General features: G+C 40.0%; 2 protein-coding genes across 3 annotated transcripts in view; both read right to left on the bottom strand.

Moving 5' to 3' along the window:
• The window catches only part of PLPP1 (phospholipid phosphatase 1), a 110,052-nt gene that overhangs the window by 66,172 nt on the left and 17,323 nt on the right, over positions 1–26,557 (bottom strand). The window lies entirely within an intron of this gene.
• LOC100987409 (E3 ubiquitin-protein ligase RNF138-like) overlaps positions 5–26,557 on the bottom strand; it is a 42,483-nt gene continuing 15,930 nt past the window's right edge. The window contains 1 exon segment of the mRNA XM_063604467.1: positions 5–26,557. This exon segment is cut by the window's right edge and continues 13,098 nt beyond it. The gene's annotated coding sequence lies outside the window, so the exon portion shown is untranslated.

Genomic DNA, 26,557 nt, shown 5'->3' with positions numbered 1-26,557 from the left:
TGGGGAAGGGAAAAAAAGACACACATGATTAAATTCAATTCACTTCATTAGGAAGTAAAGTCTACTGAATGGGATGCAAATCCTAGCCATATTTTGCCCTCTCTGGAGATGGATCTCCATTATACCCAAGGGCAAAGATTAAGGAAATCATGCAGCATCATTTGCTTGTCCATATCAGCCCCACCTTTTTCCAAGTATAAATACTATTACTTGCATTGACCTCCGATTTTAGAAATAAACAATAAAAGAGACTTCCACAAGGAGGAGAGCAAAATTGGCCCATGGAAAAATAAAGCTGAGAAAACAGGAAGGTTTTCCATTTTGCATTCTGTAGTTAATTCATTTTTAATTGAATTGCTTTACATTAAACTGTGTTTAAGAAAAAAGGCAAAATTCCATAAATAAATTTAGTAATTAATATCATAACAACCAAATGTCATCCAGGAGAAGAAACATGTAAAAATTTAGGTGGCTCATGCCTGTAATCCCAGCAGTTTGGGAGGCCAAGGTGGGCAGATCACTTGACATGAAGAGTTCAAGACGAGCCTGGCCAATATGGTGAAACCCCATCTCTACTAAAAACACAAAAATTAGCCAGGCATGGTGGTATACACCTGTAGTCCCAGCTACTGGGCAGACTGAAGCAGGAGAATCGCTTGAACCCAGGGGACAGAGGTTGCAGTGAGTCAAGATTGTGCCACTGCACTCCAGCCTGGCCAACAGAGCAAGACTCAATCTCAGGGAAAAAAAAAAAAAAAAAGAAAGAAAGAAAAGAAAGAAAAAGAGAGAGAAAGAAAATGATAGAAACCACAAGTATATATTCAGTAATAAAAATAGAAAGAAAAAGCCTTTTGTTTTCCAAAGACAAACAAACACCCGGTTTTATTAGCCCTGGCAAGGCTCCAAAACCACTTTTAACAAGTTATACCGAAATAATTTTCAGTTGAAATTTTGCACCTAAATAAAATGACCCTGAAAGACCAAAGTTAAATAATTTAAATTAGTGGCTTCTTAAGATATTCAAATTTACCATGCTTTTAGGCTTTGTTTTATACAAACTCACTCACTATATGCGCAATACTAAGCCATACTTAGGGAAGACAAATTTGTATAAAACCATTACTAAATTCAAGAACCTAAATTGTATATGTAGAAAAATAATGTATACCCAGTAAATTGTTTAAAAACAAATCCCAAGGTAGATTTTTTGGGGAAAATGATGAAACTGTTCTGTATCTTGATTGAGATGGTAATTCCACAACTCTTTTATTGCATGTAAAGTTAAGAAGAAATACCATAAAAGGCAGAAATATGCCATAAAAATAGGAATATAATTACTAAAATGGCATAGAAGGACCTATAGGAATTCAGAGGTCAACACAGACTGGAGGAGTTAGAAAAGACTATTAAAGAAGAGGCAACTGAGTTGAACGTGAAATGACAGGTAAAACACAAGCAATAGGGAGGAGCACAGGGAGACCATTTAGTGGTAGAGGGAGGCAGGGAAGCATGAGAATTGCATCAACAAGAGCACAAAGGGAATGAGCAAGAAGTTTTCAAGGTACACGCATTTTGTAGCCAACATGTATTGCATGCTTGCACATGCTGGGAATTAGGCCACATAGATTAACTCAATCCTTACCTCACCTCTGTGAAGTAGGTATTATCACTACCTGCTTTTTTCATATAACGTTGTTGAAGCTTAGAGAAATGAGGAACATTGCTGAAACTAGGAAGTGGTGGAACCAGGATTCCAACACAAGCTATCTCTTCCAGAGTTAGGGAATATACGGCCTCCCATGGAGACAAGTGATCTGGCTAGGTTAACAGGTTAGAATATGACTGGGAGAAGGGGAACCTGTCCTTTAAAAACCTCACTCAGTATAATACATGTTGTGTTCACGATAAGAACTCAAAGTAGGCTGAGTACGGTGGGTCACACCTATAAACCCAACACGTTGAAAGGCTGAGGCAGAAGGACCCCTTAAGTTCAGGAGTTCAAGACTAGCCTGGGCAACATATTGAGACCTCGTCTCTACAAAAGAAATTTTTTAATTGGCTGGGCATGGTGGCATGTGCCTGTAGTCCCAGCTACTCAGGAGGGTGAGGCAGGAGGATCCCTTGAGCCCAAGAGGTAAAGGCTTCAGTAAGCCATGTTCACACCACTGCACCCCAGCCTGGGCAACAGGACAAGACCCTGTCTCAAAAAAAAAAAAAAAAGAAGAAGAAAAAACTGAAAGTTAATGGAACAGTGTATTATTTGCTATAGATTATCTCTGAATTCTGCAATTCTATGGTTTTTCATGGGAATAACAGTGCTTGAGATTTCTGTGTTTATTAAAAGATTATAGGACTCAGGCATGGTGACTAACACCTGTAATCCCAGTAACTCAGGAGGCTGAGGCGGGAGGATCACTTGAGGCCAGAAGTTCAAGACCATTCTGGGCAACACAGCAAGACCCTGTCTCTAAAAAATATTTTTAAAAATTAGCTGGGTGGCTGGGTGAGGTGGCTCATGTTTCTAATCCCAGCACTTTGGGAAGCCGAGGCGGGTGGATCACAAGGTCAGGAGATCAAGACCATCCTGGCTAACACAGTGAAACCCCATCTATACTAAAAATACAAAAAATTAGCTGGGCGTAGTGGCTGTAGTCCCAACTACTTGGAAGGCTGAGGCAGGAGAATCACTTGAACCTGGGAGGCAGAGATTGCAGTGAGCTGAGATCGCGCCACTGTACTCCAGCCTGGGCGACAGAGCGAGACTCCATCTCAAAAAAAAAAAAAAAAAAAAAAAAAGCTGGTCATAGTGGCACACACCTATAGTCCAGACACTTGGGAAGCTGAGACAGAAGGATCACTTGAGCCCAAGAATTCGAGGCTACGGTGAGCCATGATTATGCCACTGCATTCCAACATGGGTGCAGAGCAAGACTCCCAACTCCAAAGAAAGAAAAAGGATTATGGGTTTAAAACACTTGGAAAGGATGTAAGTTCGTAGGAAATAAAATATCACTGTCCTCTTTTGCTCAGGGTCAGCAACATGGTAAAATGAGGAATTTTAGAAATTAACTTCCAGGAAAAAAAAAAAAGGGGAGAGAGCAAGAAGAAACACAAATATTTACAGTTTTGAAATTATCTACTAATTAGGTGATAAGTAGTGTGTAGATAGTGGAAACAGAATAGGATGCACAGAAGAATGTTTTGAATATAGAAATGATACAAAACTTGAGCACTGATCACAAATGCTGAGGCAGACCTGAAGATGGCACTTCAGGGTTTGGACATATGAAGAACGAAAGTTCCATTGATAGAAATGAGAAGTTGCCAGGAGGAGCTCATTTATGGTGGTAGAACATTAGTTTAGTATTGAGAACACTGCCTTTGGGGCAATCTGGCACCTCCCTAAATGCTCAGCCTCATCTTCCACTGTCCCCTTAAGGCTCCAATCACACTGAACCACTTGCTGTTGCCGAAACATACTGTTTTCAAAACCCTAGGTTTCATAGGGATTTGAAATGCTCAGCCTTCTACTGTGGATAGTTGCTCTCTCATTTCTCCTTCAAGTCCAAGCCAGGTACTCCCTTCTTATCTGTCCCATGGCACCATGTACATATGTCTATCACACTGTACTTTAACTTTTTATGTGTGTGTCAGCAACTCTGAGGGCAAAGGCTACCTTTACCATTTTTGTATCCTTTGTACCAGGCACACAGATCTGAACAAAAATTTATTGGCCAGGCGCAGTGGCTCACGCCTGCAATCCCAGCACTTTGGGAGGCAAAGGCTGGCAGATCACGAGGTCAGGAGTTCGAGACCAGCCTGGCCAACATGGCGAAACCCTGTCTCTACTAAAAAAAATACAAAAAAAAAAAAAAATAGCCGGGCATGGTGGCGGGCGCCCAAAATCCCAGCTACTCAGGAGGCTGAGGCAGTAGAATCGCTTGAACCCAGGAGGCAGAGGTTGTGGTGAGCTGAGATGGCGCCATTGCACTCCAGCCTGGGCAACAAGAGCAAAACTCTGTCTCCAAAAAAAAAAAAAAAAAAAAATTTATTAAATGGCTAAGTGAATAAAATTCAGGGTAAAGATCAGAAGTAGAGAAAGATGTGTAAGTTGTTGGCATTAGAATTTGCAACTTAAGCTAGGAGAATAAAACAGTTCTTACAGAAGGCAAATCAAGACTAAAAGAAACAAAGCAATTAGCTAAGGACTAATATCCACAGAGAAAACATGAAAAGAGGCTATAGGAGAGGAAGAAAGGATGCTCACAGGCTCCAAGGGGCAAGGGCTGTGTCTGTCTTGTTCAGCAGCATAGTCTGGCCATTCTTTAAACAAAAGAATGAATGAACAATAGAGAAGTAGGACAATGTTGTGATACAAAAACCAAAGCTCAGAGTATCTAGTACATGGCAAATCTAATATATCAAATGCTAAGACATCAAGGAGCATGAGAACTGAGTAAAGACTGAGGTCTTTACTGAGAATATATTATACCGTCTCCACTAATACAACAATGGTATCTTCATAAAAAACTTAGTATTGAGCATTGTTCAATATCCGGTTGTCATTGTCTAAGCATGCCTTTCTTCAAGTTAAATATGTCAAAATTATGTCCCCTATTGTTCATATGTATTACACACACACACACACACACACACACACACACACACAGAGGCATGTCCATCCCTCCAGAGTAAACAGGTATCACTATTCCAAAAAGCAATGGAATAGTCTTTATCTGCTACTGAGATCATTTTTGTTTTGTTTTGTTTTGTTTTTGTTTTTGTTTTGAGACAGAGTCTTGCTCTGTCGCCCAGGCTGGAGTAGTGCAGAGGTGCGATCTTGGCTCACTGCAACCTCTGCCTCCCAGTTTCAAGTGATTCTCCGACTTCAGCCTCCTGATTAGCTGGGACCACAGGCACACGCCACCAAGCCCCGCTAATTTTTGTAGTTTCAGTAAAGACGGGTTTTCACCATGTTGGCCAGGCTCATCTTGAACTCCTGCCCTCAAGTGATCCACCTGCCTCGGCCTCCCAAAGTGCTGGGATTACAGACATGAGCCACCACACCTGGCCAAGATTATTTTTAATGTTAATTTTTTAGAGTAGTGATGAGAGTTCTGTGTTAAAGTTAGTGTTCTAGGAAGACTCTTCTCCTTATAAACACTTTCTTAGGACAGATACACTTTTTCCTTAATACCTAAAGAACATAGATACTGTTTTGACCCTAATCATAGTTCTAGGATATTTTTCTCTTAATTAAAATTTCCTTAAGAGGAGTCACTTTTAAAACTATGTAATAACCGCCGGGTGTGGTGGCTCACCCTCTACCTGGGACTACCGCTGCTATCAGGCAGCCTTCTCCACACAGCTCTCTTTTTGAGGTAGCACTCCTTCTCTTTGCACTTCAGGTCTATGGGGCAATATTCCCATCCTCTCTGTTGCTAGCCCAAGATACTACAATATCTCTTGTTGATTTTCTAAACTCTGCCCACCTATTTGTGAATACTTGTTTCATTTAATCCTCTTCAAATTATCCAGCTTGAATATGCCATCTGTTTCCTATCAGGGCCATGGGTGACAGTACCACATACATATTTTGATCTTGCTAAACACAACTGTTAGGCATGTATGTCTGCTCTTAGTGCACTACTCCTATGATATGTTGAGGAAAACAGACACATGAATACCTGGATAGATGTAAACAGATGTTCCCATATTCTCCTCAATTCAGTGATAATTGAAACCTCTTCCATTTTATTAAATATATGTCATACATACTTCCTCAAATATGTGCTATTACAAAATATTCCAATGGAATAAATCTAAAATGCATTTTACAAAGAGAAAGACTAAAGTAAATCAATGTTAATCCCTAATATGTAGAAGGTAAAGAAAAAGTACTACATTTATTTTGAAAACAATGAAATAAAAATCAAGTTATTAAAGTGACTACACTGATTCATGTACTCACTCCCTCAATTTTCTCTAAAGATCTCATTTCAGACATTTAAATGAATATTATGCTATACAACAGGGAAACTCAGATGTCCATCCCCTCCTTATTCATTCAAACATTTCCACTGCCATAATATGGCAGCTGCAACACCAAGAAAGAAGAAAGGAAAAAAGACTAAAAGAGGTGAAGAATGAAAAAGACCTCAAAGAAATTTTTTTTTAAGAGACTGGGTCTTACTCTGTCACCTAGGGTGGAGTCCAGTGGTAGGATCATAGTTCATTGTAACCTTGAACTCTTGGGCTCAGGCAATCCTCTCACCTCAGCCTCCCAAGTAGCTGTGACTACAGGCCTGTGCTACCATTCCTGGCTAATTTTTTTTTTTTTTTTTGGTAGGGACAAAGTCTCACTATGTTTCCTAGGCTGGTCTCAAACTCCTGGACTCAAGCAATCCTCCTGCCTCGGCCTCCCAAAGTGCTGGGATTACACATATAAACCACCATGCCCAGCCACCACAGAACTTTTAATAAAAGAGGGAAATCAGTACTACAGGAAAATAACACAGCTGTAACTGCAAGCATGACTGACATTTAGGTTTGGGCAACATAGCCATCAGGATCCCAGCAGGAAACAGATAGCACCCCCAAACTGGGTAATTTAAGGAGAGTTTAAGAAAGGGACTATTTACGAGGTGTGAAGGGTGTGGGCACAGTCAAAAGATAGTGCAACCTCCTGAAGCTGCTATCATCTACAGACTTGAAAAGACAAAGAGGGCCCCATGATATGAGCCATGGCCTCTGGGAGAGCCAACATGACATGATCTTGCAGGAGGAAACCAGGAAAATAAACACAGCAACTCTACTCTCCTCCTGACAGTGCTATCCATTGTCCAAACCCATCTAGAAGCCAGTCTCAGGCTCCTGAGACTGAGGGCAGGGAAGGCAATGACAGAAAGCAGGTCCACAGGGGCAATGGAAGATAAGCAGAACCAGGAGGGAACAGAAGGTAAAGCCAGTTGGGGTCTCAGTAGGGAGCTGAAACCTAAAAGTGAGTAATTCAAGAGAGATTAATAAAGGGGCTATTTATAGAGTCTATATTAAGACTACATATTAAGAACATTGGGTTTTATTCTGTGGGTAACAAGGAGACACAATTCCAATCTGTGTGCTAATGGAGGGGCTGTGAAAAGAGCTGTGTAAAGAAAAAAAACAGTGTGAAGACAGAAATACTAGTGTATATTAGAGATGTTAAGGGCCTGAAACAAAGAAATAACAGTGGGAACAGGAAAAAGAGGTAGATCCTAAAGATGTTTAGGAAGTTATTCCTACACAACTGTGGATCATGTCTCTGTGTACATATAGATGTGTGTGTATCTAAAACACACACACACACACACCTCTTCAGCCTTTGTTGTATCTGCAAAATATAATTTCCATTTTTCCCTTTCCCTAATTACCACCTAATAACATGCCCTGCATAATCTTGCTTACAGTAAGCATTTCAAGGAATATTTATGAAATGAATGAACAAGTGAGCAAAGCTTCTGAAACATATAAACAATAATCTTATGTAACCATAAACTTAGATCCTGAAAAGCTGTATGTGACTTGTCACACCAAAGGGCTCAAGTTCAAACAAACAAACCAAGAAGGGACAAAAAAAAAAAAGGTGAACAATCTGAAGTCCAAGAACACGCTAGGGAAGCACTTACAATTCTATACTCTAGCAACTCTTTCTCACGCTGTTTTCCATTGGGAACACAAACTGCTAACAAAGATAAACAAACTGAATATACCCATGTTAACTGCTCAAACAAATTTGTAAATCACAAACTACTGGAATCTTGAAGGCAATTTGTGTACGCTCCAGCATTACCTCTAAGCAAACCTTCAAATATGGCTACTGTAGAAGCACTTCTCTCAGCAGCACCCCTCACTCTTTCCTCAATGAGAAAAGAAGTTGAGGCCCCAATTGCATCCTCTTTACTGATCCACCCAAAACAAACTCCCTGCAGGAAAGTAGAGGGATAAGATTTCCAAAGGAGATGCTGAAGAGTAAAAAGCAATCACACTTCAAAATAGGACTTTACAAATAATTAACAACAGCTCCAGATCCATCCTGTTCTCTTCTCTAGAACCACTAGAAACTCTCAGATCTGAAACTGTATCATAGATTACACACCTACATATCCCACTCCATGATACACATGTTGAACTTCCTATGTCCATATCCATCCTCCACATCCTCAGAGTTAGCAAACGAGTTAGACATCTATGACTTTGTTCCAAGATTCCCATGTAAAAAGTTTTCACATACTATACAAGTTTACAGTATACAATATACTATGCACTCTCAGTAAAAAGGACAAATTATAATGTGGTCTCTTATTCACCAGTAAAAAAATATCTGCTCTTACTGGAAGCACCTAAAATAATCGGGCAGCCTACCTCACAAGACTCTTAAACAGCAATCCTGCTAGTCTCAGAGCAATTTATAAACCTAAATGAGAAAACACAAACATGCTCCAGAGAAAGGTTTGCTTTATAACTAAGATTCATAACATTGTTGTTCATGGATGTGAACAACTCCATGAGTCCTCAGACTGTGAGTCTTTAGAGTTTCACTACTCAAAAAAATAAATAAATAAATAGTTAATAATCTTATATGGCCCTTCTCATATATGTCCAAGAATGGAAACAAACATTGACTGACCACCTATTATAAGTCACCACAATGCTAAGGTACTTGCATATATACCTGAAATATATTCTTATAGGAATACCATAAAAGAATATATATTTCAAATATCCTACCATAAAATCCGGTAGAATATATTTATATTTCACATATATATTTATATCTCAGATATGAGATATAAGAATATATTTATATTTCAGACATCCTACCATAAAATATGGAAAAATTAAAAATTAAAACAAAAAAATATAATCAATGAGTATAGATCATAAAACCAAGCAAAATAAGTAAAAACATCATATATGGTATAATTTGATTTCTCTAAAAATTTTTTTTTTTTTTTTTTGAGACAGAGTCTCGCTCTGTCACCCAGGCTGGAATGCAGTGGCGCAATCTCGGCTCACTACAAGCTCCACTTCCCGGGTTCACACCATTCTCCTACCTCAGCCTCCTGAGTAGCTGGGACTACAGGCGCCCGCCACCACGCCCAGCTAATTTTTTGTATTTTTAGTAGAAACGGGGTTTCACCATGTTAGCCAGGATGGTCTTGATCTCCTGACCTCATGAACCCCCTGCCTCGGCCTCCCAAAGTCTCGGGATTACAGGCGTGAGCCACCACGCCTGGCCTAAAATTATTTATGTTTATATATAAATAAACATTGGGAAGTCTGGAAAAACATATGACCAACTTCTAAGTAGTTACTTCAGAGATGGTATTTTTTTTTAAGCCAGTCAAATTTAACAGTGGGGGTTAAATAGCAGAGATGGTACTAATACAAATCAAATCAGGGAGAAAACTTATTTTCTACTGTATATACTTCCATGTTTGAATATTTTATAATAAAACAAAAGACCAAAATCATCACATTTGAAGTTTTATTCTGCAGGTAGCAGGGAGACACACAATCCAATCTGTACTCTAACTGAGGGGGCTGTGAAAAGAGCTGTGTAAAGAAAAAAGCAGTGTGAAGACAGAATAGACGGCAAGGCCAGAGGCAAGAAATACCAGTGTATATGAGAGATGTTAAGGGCCTGAAACAAAGAAATAACAGGGGGAACAGGAAAAAGAGGTAGATTCTAAAGGTGTTTGAGATGCTCTATCACAATAAAAACATTTTTTGTTTCTTGAAATTATGCCTATAACTTACCTGAAATCATCCATACTATCCTTTTCCTGAAATTAATCATACAATTTATCTGAAAAAGTCCTACCTATATTAAGAAGATTGAAACTAGAGCAAAGGAAAAGTCTATTTTCTTACTCTGTTAAAACACAAAGCAGGCCAGGCATGGTGGCTCACCCCTGTAACCCCAGCACGTTGGGAGGCCGAGGCGGGCGGATCACAACGTCAGGAGTTTGAGACCAGCCTGGCCAACATGGCAAAACCCCATCTCTACTAAAAATACAAAAATTAGCTGGGCACAGAGGCGGATGCCTGTAATCCCAGCTACTCAGGAGGCTTTGACAGAACAATCACTTGAACCCAGGAGGCAGAGGTTGCAGTGAGCTGAGATCATGCCATTGCACTCCAGCCTGGACGACAAAAGCAAGACTCCGTCTCAAAAAAAACAAACAAACAAATAAACAAAAAAACACAAAGCAGTAAAAACTAACCTATAGCCTTTATGCCTAATTGATAGGTTCTCAGAGAAGTAGCCCTACAGCAAAATAATTACTTTTGGCGATTTTCCCTCTCTTGCAACTTTAGAGATCTATGATGATTTCCTTAAAAATGTACGAAACAACGCTAATTTATTTATTTATTTTTTGAGACAGAGTTTCGCTTTTGTTGCCCAGGCTGGAGTGCAATGGCGTGATCTTGGCTCACTGCCAACTCTAACTCCTGGGTTCAAGCAATTCTCCTGCCTCAGCCTCCTGAGGAGCTGGGATTACAAGAATGCACTACCAAACCTGGCTAATTTTGTATTTTTAGCAGAGACAGAGTTTCTCCATGTTGGCCAGGCTGGTCTGGAACTCCTGACCTCAGGTGATCCACCCCCCTCAGCCTCCCAAAGTGCTGGGATTACAGGCGTGAGCCACTGTGCCCCGCCACTAACTTTTTAAATTGGAAATTTTGTTATAACATTTTGGGCCCTTCCAGACATGCTTACAGAGAGAGTAGAAATAACCTTGAGACTCAAGAGTTCAGTAGAAGGGGATAAATACAAGCCATAACAGTGCTTTGATTTAGTCACCACTTCTTGAAAAATCTTATAAAATAATGGCACTCAGGCAGATCATTATAAAAGAGTGGCACTGTCTTTTTAATTATGTAAAAAGCAAAAGAATATTACTCTAGTAAGCCTTTCAAGTTTTTTACTTTCAAATATCAAAGTTAATTACGCATTAATATAAAACAGCTTTAGTCTGATGGGAGAAAAAGGAAAGAAAATACATAATTTTATCTAGGGCAGTGCTAGCCAATAAAATTTTCTGTGATAAAAGAAATGTCCAGGCTGGGCGTGGTGGCTCATGCCTGTAATCCCAGCACTTAGGGAGGCCGAGGCAGGCAGATCACGAGGTCAAGAGATCGAGACCATCCTGGCCAACACGGTGAAACCCCGTCTCTATGAAAAAGACAAAAATTAGCCAGGCATGGTGGCGCACACCTGTAGTCCCAGCTACTCGGAAGGCTGAGGCAGGAGAATCACCTGAACCCAGGAGGTGGAGGTTGCAGTGAGCCGAGATCGTGCCACTGCACTCCAGCCTAGTGACAAGAGTGAGACTCCGTCTCAAAATAAAAAAAAAAAATGTCCAATACAATGTGTTGTCCAGTGCAGTAGCTACTAGTCACATGAGGCTACAGAGCTCTTGATATATGGCTAGTGTGACTGAAGGACTGAACTTTCAATTGTATTAAATTTTAATTAATTTAATTTTAAATTGCTATATGCAGCTAATGGATCTCATGCTGGATAATGCAGATCTAGGGGGTTAAAAATAAACTGACAGGTTGAGCATTAAATTTCCAAAACATATTAACACAAGGCACTAATTTTGATTCCAGAAACATAAGAGGGAATAATTATAAAGTACTCGAGTAAACACAGGTTTTATTGTGAGCCAGTGCTCAGAAAAAAAAACTCCCCCACGTGCATACATTTAGCTGCTTCCTCTGAAGAACCTATCACTGCTTCATCCTTCAAATTTTAGAATCCTGAGCTAGCTTCTCTTTTCAGGCAATGACGCCTTCATGTAAAGGGAAGCAAGAGGGCCAGTCAAGTATGACTGGGTACCCTCCTACCTCTCTCACCAGCCTCAGGTCTTCCCTATTCTTTTGTCCTGGGGTAAAACCTTTCATCTCTAACCCAACAGTGTCTTCTTGTCTTCTGGCTGTCCAAAGCTGCCTTTTACAGTATCGCATCTCCACTGCAGCTACCAACTGCTTCCTCTTACTCCCAGAACTGTTCCTACCCTCAGGTGAGGCCAAAAATGCTTGGCTTAGCTGTATCAAAACTTTACTAATCAAAGGCATTTACAGTTTTGTAATTCATACCAGGTATTACAATATTTATGCTTATAACATATCATGTTCAGTAGTTTTAAGTTGCACTACATTAAAAGTCAAATCCTGATCTTAGTATATTGCCTGGTCATCTGGCTGTAATGTGAGGAATTATAAGGAACACCAAATCTCACTCAAGTGGGAAGTAGTCATTACTATTAGAGCAGGAAAAAATAAATTACTTCCTGTTAAGCTTCTCAATTTATCTCAACTAATGAAGTCTAAAATGTTGTTTCTTGGCTGGGTGCGGTAGTTCATGCCTGTAATCTCAGCACTTTGGGAGGCCGAGGCAGGCAGATCACCTGAAGTCAGGAGCTCAAGACCAAACTGGCCAACATGGTAAAACCCCATCTCTGCTAAAAAAATACAAAAATTAGTCTGGCATGGTAGCATGTGCACCTGTAATCCCAGCTACTCAGGAGGCTGAAGCAGAATTGCTTGAACCCAGGAGGTGGAGGTTGCAGTGAGCAGAGGTCGCGCCACTGCACTCCAGCCTGGGCAACAGAGAGAGGCTGTCTCAAAACGAAGGAGAGGAAGGGGAGGAAGGGGAGGGGAGGGAGGAGGGGATGAAGGGGAGGGGAGAGAGGAGGGGAGGAGAGGGGGCAGGGGAAGAAGTAGAGGGGGGAGGAAGTAGAGGGGGGAGAAAGGGGAGAGGGGGGAGGAAGGGGAGAGGAGGGAGGGAGGGAGGGGTGGTTCTTAATTTCTTGGGGATTATGGACCTCCTTAAGACTAATGGAACGGGTGCGGTGGCTCACACCTGTCATCTCAGCACTTTGAGAGGTGGGTGGATTGCCTGAGATCAGGCAATTTTGTTTAAAAACACAAAAATTAGGCCGGACGTGATGGCTCACGCCTATAATCCCAGCACTTTGGGAGGCTGAGGTGGGTGGATCAGGAGGTCAGGAGTTTAAGACCAGGCTGGCCAAGATGGTGAAACCCCGTCTCTACTAATAATACAAAAATTAGCCGGGTGTGGTACCAGGCACCTGTAATCCCAGCAACTTAATAGGCTGAGGCAGAGAATTGCTTGAACCCAGGAGGCGGAGGTTGCAGTGAGCAGACAGTGCCCTACTGCACTCCAGCCTGGGCGACAGAGACTCTGTATCGAAAAAAAAAAAAAGCCGGGGATGGTGGTGCACGCCTGTTGTCCCAGCTACTTGGGAGGCTGAGGCAGGAGGAGAAGCGCTTGAACCCAGGAGATGGAGGTTGCAGTGCGCCGAGATTGTGCCACTCCACTCCAGTCTGGGAGACAGAGCAAGACTCCATCTCCAAAAAAAAAAAAAAAAAAAGACTAATGAAACTAGGGACCCTTTCCCCAAAAACAAAATTTTTGTTGCCATGCAGGGCAACATGCACCTACATACACATACACATACACACTAAAGGTCATCTAAGGACACTTCTATTACTAAAGTGTAAGAAATATAATCTAAAATAATTAGTATGTAGAAGCCCACAGACTAAACTGTTCAGCAGAATATGACTTCACAGAAGACTGGAATTAACACTTGATATTTCCACTTTTTTCCCTAACTTTCCTTTTTTTTTTTTTTTTTTTTGAGAGTGTCTCACTCTGTCACCCAGGCTTGAGTGCAGTGACACCAACATGGCTCACCACAGCCTCAACCTCTGAAGCTCAGGTAATCCTCCCACCATAGCCTTCTGAGTAGCTTGAACTATAGGTGCACATCACCACGCCCGGCTAATTTTTGTATTTTACGTAGAGACAGGATTTTGCCATGTTGCCCAGGCTGGTCTCAAACTCCTGGTCGCAAGTGATGCATCCGCCTTGGCCTCCCAAAGTGCTAGAATTACAGGTGTGAGCCATCCTCTCTAAATTCTAGAGAAAGAATTTGGAAGGGCTAAATTTCCTTCTCTCCCTTACCTCCTCCCAATTTTACCCTCTTCTTATCATCCCCCTATATTTTCTATACTTCATCTACTCAATTGGCTATCATGCAGAACTAAAGTCACTTTTAGTATTATTTACACTTATTGGCAATTGTGTATTTCCCATTCTCATTTCAAAAGTAGACGTTAGGCCAGTTGCAGTGGCTCACACCTGTAATCCCAACACTTTGGAAGGCCAAGGCAGGAGGATCACTTGAGGCCAGGAGTTCAAGACCAGCCTGAACAACATAAGGAGACTCCCATCTCTACACATCTATACACACGCAAAAAAAAAAACAAATAGCAGAGGTTTATTTCTTTAAGGAAAAATGAAAACATTTATTGAGTATCTACTATTTGCCTGATATTTGCCTACATATTATCTCTAATCTTAACAATTCTGTAACGGAGAAAAAAAAAGGTCTCCCCAAAATATCTATGTTTGAAAACTTAAGAGTCAATGAGTCACAGGTCAAGAAAAGTCAAAAGGTAAATGACAAAATAGTTAAAAGTGAACAAGGAAAATACCACAAGTCGAAACTTAAAGGATACAGCTAAAATACCACACATGAAAATTGTAAACCCTTAAATTCCTGCATTAGAAATTAATAAAACTGGCTGGTGCAGTGGCTCACGCCTGTAATCCTAACACTTTGGGAGGCTGAGGTGGCCGGATCACTTGAGGTCAGGTGTTCAAGACCAGCCTGGCCAACATGGCAAAACTCCATCTCTACTAAAATCACAAAAATTAGCCAGGCATGATGGCGCATGCCTGTGCTCCCAGCTACTCTGGAAGCTGAGGCAGGAGAATCGCTTGAACCTGGGAGGCAGAGGTTGCAGTGAGCTGAGATCACACCACTGCACTCCAGCGTAGGCAACAGAGCAAGACTCTGTCTCAAAACAAAACAAAACAAAACAAAAACCTTATTTTTAAAAGCTCAAGAAACTAAAAGCAATATAGAACAGAAATTAAAGAAATGAAAAATAAAGGAAAAGACTATCAACAAAACCAAATGCCTTTTTTTAAACAGGCTGATGAAATGGTCAGTCCTACTTTAGCTTAAGAATATAAAAGAAGACACAAATACAGCAAATTACTAAAAAAAAAAAAAAGGCACTAATTGTATCTCTGGGCTAAATTTCATCAAACTCAGAGACACTAAGTAACTCACCCAAGTGCACAGCACTTGAGTGTATACTAAGGCAGATAATCCAGTATTACACAGTTGGTAAGCAGGGAAACCAAAACTTTAACAAAAAATTTCTCTTCTTTTCACCACATTACACAGCCTCTCTCTTAGGAAAGGAGCCTAACTTCCAGGGTCTCTATGTGATACACACAATAAATCTTAACCCTATTAAATTTGGTTAAGTAGCCATCCTGCTGCAAACTATGGAAGAGAAATGTTGAAACCTCAGCAAAATGTATAAGAAAAATAAACAGTGTGGGAGTTGCTTCTAGGAGCTGATTTTTTACCAAAAAGGTAATAAATAAAACTAATATGTAAGAAGCACATTCCATTCCCCCCAAAATTCCGGCATATGTAAATTTAACCATGTTTGTACATTTTTCTACATGTATATTTGGATCTGACAAGTTAAGTCTACAGTTACTTTTGTGAAGTTTGCTTCCATGAACCCTTTCATTTTCTCCTTTTAGTAGTCAAAGGTTAGAAGTAAATAAAATTTTTTTTGGCTCTTTACTACTTTGTTACCTGAGCAGTTTTCAGAAAGTTTATTTATTCCAAACTTAAGGAATGTTCTCTGTGTCCAATTCAGTTTGGACAAAATACATTTTGGGGAGAAAAATATGGAATATATTTCTTGCTTTCTTTGGAAACAGGTGTTGCAAATTCTTTCCAGAATCACATGAAAAATTCTCCTACTCATCAAGTTGTGTGTTATTTCTGAACAGAAAGGGTTCTCTTCCCCTTCTTTACAAAAGATCATTAGATGTCCAAGAGTAAAGAAAGTCATTCAAAATTTTACCAACTTAATAAGCAAAACTAAAAAGTTTGCCAGATAAGACAGCTTGTTTCCTCTGTAGGTCAAGTATACAGACTCCATCCTGATTATCATTCCTGATCATTTGGCACATGTTTCATGTCTAGCACACACCTAGACATTCATATCTGGCACTCAGAAAAGAATACAGACTGAAGATGAATATCTGGAATTATCAGTTATAAAGGAAATAGCTGAAGCCATGAGACTTTAAGATTGCTCGGAAAAAGTGGCATGAGCCATAATCTTGGAAAGAAAAGAGAAAGTCAACAGCCAACTAAGAAGAAATGAACTACCAGGAAAGTAGGATGAAGAGTATGAAAGGGAGCAGGGAAAATGAAGGAGCACTTTTCAAAAATGTTAATAGTAGCTACTTTTTACTTAACCCCCACCTTATGCCACGACAGCATGCTAGGTGTTACAGCTTTCCAATCCTTCAATAAGTTTAAAAGGTAAATATTATTGTATCATTTTGAAAATGAGGAAACCTGCCCAAAGCCACGTAGGCTGCAGAATTGGGATTCAAACCCAATTGAGTCAATGAGACCGAGAGCCCTCTGGGTTCACCTGGTCTTAGTGAATCCAACAGGCTCTCAGTCTCATTGAGTAGTAAAAGAACAAAGTACAGATAAAAGGTCACTGATGATTTTTTTAATCCACCTATATCTGCACACTGATCACTGAAAACTTTTTTTTTTTTTTTTGAGACAAGAGTCTCACTCTGTTGCCCAGGTTGGAGTGCAATGGCACAATCTCAACTCACTGCAACCTCCACCTCCCAGGTTCAAGCAATTCTCATGCCTCAGCCTCCTGGAGACCTGGGATTTCAGGCATGTGCCACCATGCCTGGCTAATTTTTATATTTTTATTAGAGATGGGGTTTCGCCATGTTGGCTATGCTGGTCTCAAACTCCTGGCCTCAAGCAATCCTCCTGCCTCAGCCTCCCAAAGTGCTAGGATTACAGTCATGAGCCACCATGCCTGGTCTAATAATTTTTGACAGAAGGCCATGCCCGGTTCGCAAGACCTCCCCAAAGGGACCCAGGGCCTGCTACTCTCCACAGCTATACAAATGAAATATGAAGTTTATTTCTTCCCACTTCCCATTCTCTTTGGCCCTGATGGAAAAGGTATGGCAAGCAGGAAGAAAGTGAGATAAGACACTGTGGGCACCTCTATGTGTCTGGCACCGTATTGAATATTTATTTTCATTTAATTCTCATAATTCTAAAACACATGATCCAAGAAGGCACAGACATTTCTGTTTTGTTCACCAATATATCCCAAGTACTTAAGTCATTGCCTAGAACAAGGCAGGCCTTCAACAAATATTTGATGAATGAACAGTCATCCTGCAAAACAGGTATTATTATCCCCATTTTAAAGATCTGGGAGTGGCTCAGAAAGGACAAGTAACTTAATTAAAATCATACATATAATAAACAGGGTGAAATTAAAAATACTTAATAACTCATACTTGTACCAGCATCGGCCACTCAGAACAGACACTAGCTGGTGCTAGAGGAGCTGGGTTCTGCTTAAACTTTTAGCTGAGGTATCATAGGGAGGTCCATAGAAGGGACTAAGACAATGAAGAGTCATGGGGCAGGGGAAGGGAAGATCCAGGTGTACACTGGCTGTCAGCCTCAATAGTTAAGTGGTGCACTCAGGATTCCAACCTGTACTTATTTGACCCTAAAACGTTCTAAATAAAGTGGGTACCATTTAGAAGATTTCAGAGTCAGATAAGTGAGGAGAGCAGAGAACAACTAGAGCTTTTAATAGAGTAGAAAAAAACTAGTCAAAACAACTACAATGGGAAATGGAATTAGAACTGAATTTAAAAATTGGTAACTGAACTCAATCTGCTATTAGACAACTAAAAAACAGGATGATTTCACTAAAGTAACGTAGAAGGGAATGAGTAACAAAGAGAAATAAATGTGAATGGGCAAAGCAAAACTACAGCATGAAGGTTTTCAATTTCAGGTAAACAATTTGTGTATGTTTCAATAAGAAATGAAAAATCAACACTGGTTCTTGAGAAAGAAAGCTGTGCTTCAGGACAATGAATTTGTGCAAGGTATTGGTAGGGAAGGGGCAGAGCCTGGTGGCAGGTGAGAGGTATCAGTGATAGCACTGTACAGTATATTTGAGTGTGATTCACAGAGATGTTATGAAAAGTGTTAACAGGCAAGAATTCAAAGAACTGTGCACCCTCAACTTTTAGAGGCACCTACATTCTGATCACTTAGCTTACAGTCACCATCTCTCTGTGGCTGACATGGTTTTATTATAAAAAGTACTTCGTTATTTTTTTATTTTAAAATTAGGATAAAAGGGAGAAAAAGCAGTTGGGATATAGGATATAAGTGACACTTACCAAAGATGGTTTTTACATTTGTAGTTTTACGTCAGTAATTGCCTACAATATCCTCAACCTTGGAGTAGCTTAGTTCATTAAGACACTTAAAATAAATTTGTGTATATATTTAATGAGCTTTTAAAAAATCACGAGCTATCAGGGCAGGTTACTTCACTATGGACTCTCACATTTCCACACAAATAAAAAACAAGTTAACCTATTTATTTATACACTAACAAAAACAAAAAGCAAACCTTCTCACCTGTTGTTCCCTTCCCAGAAAGGCACAAGAAAACAGTGCCAACTGGCCAAGAACAACATTAATTCCTTCCACTCCCTCATGGTACAGCTGTGCGCTTTCTTTCTCTTCCCTTTTAAGATGGCAAAGGTCACAATCAGTAGTAAACCATCCACGTGATTTTTATATGTCAAAAGCAAGGAGATAACTGAGGTAAAGGGTACTGGGAGAGACAGCTCATTTTTTTCAATTGTACTTTCTCCTGGCCACTTATCGGGAAACTATTTAGGGCTTCCATGGTATTTGAAGCTATAACTTAATAACTTCTTTGCCAAAAAACATTCTGTTTACATGGAACTAGGGTTAGAAGTGATATAAGCACATTTAGAAAGGGACAAAAACCTACAGCAAAACTGTACAGTAACATTTACATCACAGTACTTGGCATAATCAAAGACGCATTATGCTATGTGAAAGAGACTAGACTCAAATGGCTACATACTATATAGCCTTTATGATTCCATTTATATGACATTATATGACATTCCATTTATATGACATATAGGATAGAGAACACATCACTGTTTGCCAAAAGTCAAGGCTGGTGGGAGGAGCTGACTACAAAGAAGAAGAATGAGGGCACTCAGGGAGGTAACAGACCAATTCAGTATCTTGATTGTATCTGGTTACAGGACTAAATTCCATATTATCTGAATTCACAGAACTGTACACTAAATGAGTCAATCTTACTATACATACATTTTTAAAACACAACAATCAAATGTTAGCTTAAGCCTCATCTCACCTACTCCTCATACCTATTTCAAACCTCTTGACATGCTCTACGCAATGACCCCACCCCCTCCACCTAGCTAATGCCTACTTGCCATTCTAGCTTCCATTCAGCTACTGGTGGAACCAATCCTTTGGTGTGCCAGGGTGGAGTACTGGACAGAGTTGGGTAGTCAAGTATATCTGGCTGGGTTTACTTCTGGCTTTCTCCCAGTTACTACTTGTGGGAGCTTGGGCAAATTACTTACCTGTCTGAGCTCAGTTTCCTCATCTGGTAAGTAAGAATAATACTGTGTACGTACCTCCCAGAACTGCTGCAAACTAAGAGCCTAGTAATGTGCCTAACTTAGTGCCTGGCACATTAAGAGGATTAATAAATGCTTACTCCCTGATCTTTCTTCCCTGCCTACTGCCCTCACAACCCCTGCTCTCTTTCCGAGCCCCCATGGACCTTATACATATATAAACCTATCACAACACTTAGTTTATTATTGTAATTCTTTATCTCTGCAAATAAAATGTGTCTATGTATCTCTTTAATCCCAGAATTCACAGAAACCAGCATATTCGTTGCCTAATAGTAAATTGTTTGAAGAATAATCTGTCCACCTGATCTGATCTTGTTGTTAAAGGAGTTACTGGAAAAGAGAGAGAAGCAGGCTGAAAAGGACAGAGTACAGTGAGAGAGTTTGAGATGGACAAACCAAGGTTTGCCAAAGTTTCCACAAGGACGTTGTACACAGCATAATAGCACAATTGCAAATAACCTAAATATCCAAAAATGGGGGCAAAGTGACTTCTACCAAATACATACAGTGAAATACCATATAACCATTAAAATTTCAGAGACAATTATATTGAAAATTACAAAATATATGTATACATGCAGTAATATCACAAGTTTTTTTTTCTTTTAAAGCATGGGTTTAAAAAAAATGTGGGTGTATGGACATTAAAAAGCACTGGAAAGATAAGCAACCAAACTGTTAAAAGGGGTAATCTTTGGATGATGGTGAGAATATTACTAATGATATTTATTTTCTTTTCTGGGCTCTTTAGACTTTAGCGATCTAACACGTGTTGAGTTTTTTTTTGTTTTTTTTTTTTGAGATGGAGTCTAGCTGTGTCGCCCAGGCTGGAGTGCAGTGGCGTGATCTCTGCTCACTGCAAGCTCCACCTCCAGGGTTGACGCCATTCTTCTGCCTCAGCCTCCAGAGTAGCTGGGACTACAGGCGCCGGCTACCACGCCCAGCTAATTTTTTTTTATTTTTATTTTTAGTAGAGACGGGGTTTCACCATGTTAGCCAGGATGGTCTCAATCTCCTCGTGATCCGTCCACCTCGGCTTCCCAAAGTGCTGGGATTACAGGCTGAGCCACTCTACTAAAAATACAAAAATTAGCTGGGCGTGGTGGCAGGTGGCAGCCTGTAATCCAAGTTACTCAGGAGGTTGAGGCAGGAGAATCGTTTGAATCTGGGAGGCGAAGGTTGCAGTGAGCCAAGATAGTGCCATTGCACTCCAGCCTAGGCAACAAGAGCAAAACTCCTTGAAAAAATACAAAAGAAAAAAAGAAACTTCAGCAATCAGAATATTTTTTAAGAAAGCAAGCTGGTCAGGCGATGCAGCTCAAGCCTATAATCCCAGCAATTTGGGAGGCCGAGGTGGGTGGATCACCTGAGGTCAGGAGTTTGAGACCAGCCTGGCCAACATGGTGAAATCCCGTCTCTACTAAAAATACAAAAATTAGCCAGGCGTGGTGGCAGGTGCCTGTAATCCCAGCTATTTGGGAGGCTGAGGCAGGGAAATCACTTGAACCCCGGAAGTGGCGGTTGTAGTGAGCTGAGATTACACCACTGCACTCCAGCCTGGGCAACAGAGCAAGACTGTCTCAAAAAAAAAAATAAAAAAGAAAGAAAGAAAAAAAGCTAACATAGAACTTACTAATGACAGTATTCCATATCATCCAAGGTTCAAACGTCTAAAAATTAGAGTTAAAAAGTGGATTGTGCCAAATCTATACAATGAAACACTATGTATTTCCAAAGTCAAAAGAGTAAAATACATTATAAACTACACACACACACACACACACACACACCCCTTTGGGGAAAGAAACAAGGTATGGGGAGCTCCTCTAATGGAAAAGTAATTTTTAACTTGGAAAATCTGTAACAGATGTATGTACAAGAACATTTCACCAAATATTAACAACACTGTATTTTAGTGGTCTTTCTTCAAACGCTTGTCAAAAACCAATAAATTTCAGAAGACAAGGCAGGATAGTGAATCAAGGAGAAGGTTCCCCTTTGAAGTACAGTTTCTACAGAGTTTATTAAGTCTTTAAAGAACTTGTGACCTGTAGAGTTTTGTCCGGGTATTATTTAAGCTTGTAAAACAAAGCATCCTATATTCAGGTGAGAACACGTGGTTAACTTATTTCTCTCTTTGAACCAACAATGAGATTTCTAGTCTTAGCAATTCTACCCACAAAATTCCCTTAACCAATGAAGTCTCCCTTATTAGTAACTGGGAAAGAAATAATTTCTCCTATTCCATAGTAAGGCCCATATTCCAAAGAATACCAAGTATGTGTTTACTATAGTATTACTACTATAACGACTCCTTTTTTTTTTTTTTTTTTTTTTTGAGACAGAGTCTTGCTTTGTCGCCCATGCTGGAGGTACAGTGGCATGATCTCAGCTAACTGCAACCTCTGCCTCCAGGGTTCAAGCGATTCTCCTGCCTCAGCTTCCAGGGTATCTGGGACTACAGGCAGGTACCACCACACCTGGCTAATTTTTGTATTTTTTTTCTTTTTTTAGTAGAGACAGGGTTTCACCATGTTGTCCAGGCTGGTCTCGAACTCCTAACCCCAGGTGATCCGCCCGCCTTGGCCTCCCAAAGTGCTGGGATTACAGGCATGAGCCACTGCGCCCGGCCTATATTAACTCTTGAAGAAAGCTGGCAAATTCTAATGCTCTTATAAAAATTCTAGGGTAATCAACTTCTGTAAAGGTTCATACATAGGCTAGGAGTGGTGGCTAATGCCTGTAATCCTAGCACTTTGGGAGGCAGAGGTGAGAGGATCTCCTGAGCCCAGCCTGGACAACACAGTGAGACCAGGACTCGACAAAAATTTTAAAAATTAGCCAAGCATGGCAGCGCACATCTGTGGTTCCAGCTACTCAGGAGGCTGAAGTGTGAGGAATGCTTAAACATAGGAGGTCAAGGCTACAGTGAGCCATGTTTGTGCCACTGCACTTCAGCCTGGGAGACAGATGTTGTGTAGGGTGGGGATTGAGAGCACATTTTAACACCTTTAAGGAGACTGCTTTAGCAATCAAACTTATGGAAATCAGACTGACTTCATTTCAGTCATTTTGGTATACAATTAGTTATCTCAGTGTTCAAAATATGTGTAGAAAAAAATTCGAAAATCAAAAATACAAACAAAAAATTTTAAATGGCCAGGCACATGGCTCATGCCTATAATCCCAGCACTTTGGTAGGCCAAGACAGGCAGATTGCTTGAGCCCAGGAGTGCAAGACCTGCCTAGACAACATAACAAAACCCCATCTCTACAAAATAAACAAGTATAAAAATTAGTCAGGTGTGGTGGCATGCACCTGTAATCCCAGCTACTCAGGAGGCTGAGGTGGGAGGATCAAATTGAGCCCTGGAGGTCAAGGCTGCAGTTAGCTGTGATCACACCACTGCACTCCACCCTGAACAACAGAGTGAGGAAGACCTGGTCTCAAAAAAAAAAAAAAATTAAACAACCAAATAAAATCCAGACCTGACACCTCAGCTGGTTTTGAAAGTTCATATCCCCCCACCATAAAAAAAAATTTTTAATCTTTAAAGTATTTATGTGGGTCCATCACATCTAGTTTGAAGTTATGCCAAATGGCAATGGCCCAGAAACTAAAATAAAGTTATACTAAGGTGTGTCTCAGAAGGAAAACATAAAAACTCTTACTCTGGCAGGAAGTTACCAAATTGGCATATCTAAATTAGTAAGCTTTGTTTAAAACACACACGCTTTTTTTTAAAAGGCACACAAATATAAGGCATACATGCCAAAAACGTCTGGCAAAATATTTATTTATTGGTTATTATTGCAGTAGCAAATCATATTTCCATTTCCCCAGAAATGTATGCTTGTATCACTCAAGTTATTTTACACAAAAGATAAGATGAAGAAGGAAGGATTCCCACAAATTATTCCTTTGAGGCTAAGAGCAAACTTACAATGCTGAAACTACACAATAAACAACTGTTACCATGAGAAGCAAGAAAACAGGTAGACATCAGCTTATTGAGTGCCTACTAAATACCTGCTACTTTATATACACAGATTGTCATTTAATCCTAACAAATCCGTGAAGTAGACAGTATTCGCTCCATTATACAAATGAAGAAATTGAAGCTCTTTAGGACTAAATAATCAACTGTGCGACCTAACACAAGAAAATAGCAAAGCAGGATTACCAGGCTCCAATCCCAGACTCTTTCCACTATACTTGGTGATAGTTGGAAAACAATATATCAAATTCTCAGCAATGAGGGTTCTGTAAGGGTGGTCAACGATTCCTATACCATTGTTCTAAAAATGACATTTCTCCTTCTGGCAAGATTCTTCTTCCTTCATCTGGCACATCATAGGAAACACAAAAAACTATGATCCCAGACTATTCATGTTTCAGCTGATATCCCTAACAGGTCCTCCTCCCATCCTCCTCAGAGATGATCCTGCTAGCCTGTGCTTGTTATTTTCTAAAGGAGGTTCATGTTGCACATGTATTCACTCAGCCAATATTTGAGTGTCTTCTCCCTTAAGCTACCACATTCTCCCTTCTTCCTCAATCCAACTTTTTCAAAGAATAATCTATACCCGGCAATATCCATCTCTTTCAGCTTCCAACTCACCACTGAAATGGCTTTACATAAGGTTATAAATGATCTTTGTGTAACTAAACCCAGTGGACACTCTCCAGTCTTTATCTTGTTTGACCCTTCAGAACAAAGTAGATCGTTACCACTCTCTCCACTTGGCTTCCCAGAAACACTCTCCTAGCTTTTAAGGAATTGCTTCTCAGTCTTGGTGGTCTTAATTCCCTCCAACCAATCTGAAAAGTCAGTGTTTCTCAAAGCTCAGTACAAAGTCTTCTTCCTTTTCATTTTATAACTTCTTCCTGAAATTTCATCAATTCTCATGGCTTCAATTACCACGAATATGCCAACAATTCTCAAAAGTCTGACCATTCCTCTGAGCTCTAGAACCATTATCCAAACAAGAACTTGGTACTTCCACTTAAATATTTCAAAAGCATCTTAAACTTACATGCCCCAAACCAAACTATCTCCTCCCCATCCCCCTTCCTATCAAACCAGGTTCTCATCTAGCACACTCCACCTCAGTAACTGGCAGGAACCAACATCTGTTCAATTATACAAGCCAGAAGCTTCAGAACTATTCTTGACATTTCTCTCTCTCCTACCCTACACCTTCAACATGTCACCAAGACAGATATCCTTTACTTCCCAAATACCTCTGAAATGTATCTACTTTTCTCCATTTCTACCACCATCACCACCACCTCTTTAGTCTCACTGTCTGCCTCACTTGGACTGTTACAGCAGTTTCCTAACTGATCTCCCTAAATCCATTATTTCTTAGCTCTAATCTATGATTCTACCCTGCAGCCAAAGTAATCATTTTTAAAAGCTACCTCATTCTCCTTTTTTTTTAGACCCCTTATTATAAACTATCATAGCACCCATACTTCTCCTTCACAATACTTATTGGTTCATTTTTCATATTTATTTGTATGATTACTTGTATCTCTATTACCTAAGACAGTGCTTGGCACACAGTATATGAGCAACAGACATTTGTGGAATAAACAAATGCCCACTATGTAACGGTCAGTGGGCCACATGCCAAGGAGAACATACAGATTAAGACACAGTCCTTTTCAGATAAAGAAACTAAAGCTGTGAACTCAGGTGAGTTACCCAAGCAATAGGTGACAGAACTGAGATTCAAACTCAGACCTGTATGCTTCCAATGTCCATACTCAAACTTTATGTATCCCATGAACACAAAAGAATTCTGCAAAATATCTATATATTAGTAAAAATGAATGGAAATTTGTTTCGTGTCTTAATAAAATACAAAATCTGCAGTTGAAATTGCAAGGTAAGAATCATCCTAGCATTCTAAGCTCTTTTAAAAGGTACAACACTGTTTCCCTGTTATTTTGGGTAATTATAGCTTACACAAACATAATGGTAGCCCATTCAAATAGTATCCATTTACATTCTTTATTGAAGAAAGTATTAATATGTCTTTATCTCATATAATTCACTAAAGTCTCCTATAATTCACTATAAGTCAGATAATTCACTAAAATATGTCTATGGCTAGCCTCATAGCAACTATAACACTTCTGCTACAATTCTATTTGACAGTCCAAAATTTCAAACTCCTCTGCTTTTACTACAACTTTAATTTACAAAATATTCAACCAAATTACGCTATCTTTCAAATCAAATATTTCTTTTTTTACTTTTTTCAAGACCCTATCTCACTCTGTCACCCAGGCTAGAGTATAGTGGTGCAATCACAGCTCATTGCAGCCTTGACCTTCCCAGGCTCAGGTGATCCACCTCAACCCCCAAGTTAGCTGGGGACTACAGGCCTGCACCACCAAGCCCAGTTAATTTTGTTTTGTTTTGTTTTTTTGGGTAGAAACAAGGTTTTGCCATGTTGCCCAGGCTGGTCTTGAACTCCTGGGCTCAAGCGACCTGCCCACCCCTGCCTCCCAAAGTGCTGGGAATACAGGTGTGAGCTACAACACCAGGCCCAATTTTCATCCTTAATCATGAAACATGTGAGGACATGAAATAAGAGCAACCACCACAAAGCTCTTCAAGTGAGTTGCTCCTTTTTCTAGCAAATCTAGAATACGGACCTAATTAATTGACCAACCTAAAGAGCAAATTCCCTACTTCAGGCAGTGTAAATCACTATCAATGTGATTCTAGACTTAATCCAACTGAAAATAAAATCTCTACCACAATCTCTTTACGGGACAGCAAACTCTGG

Source organism: Pan paniscus, chromosome 4, assembly GCF_029289425.2.
Source record: "Pan paniscus chromosome 4, NHGRI_mPanPan1-v2.0_pri, whole genome shotgun sequence".
NCBI lineage: Eukaryota > Metazoa > Chordata > Mammalia > Primates > Hominidae > Pan > Pan paniscus.
Note: the sequence above shows the minus strand (reverse complement) of the source record. Positions and strands in the feature narration are given on the sequence as shown.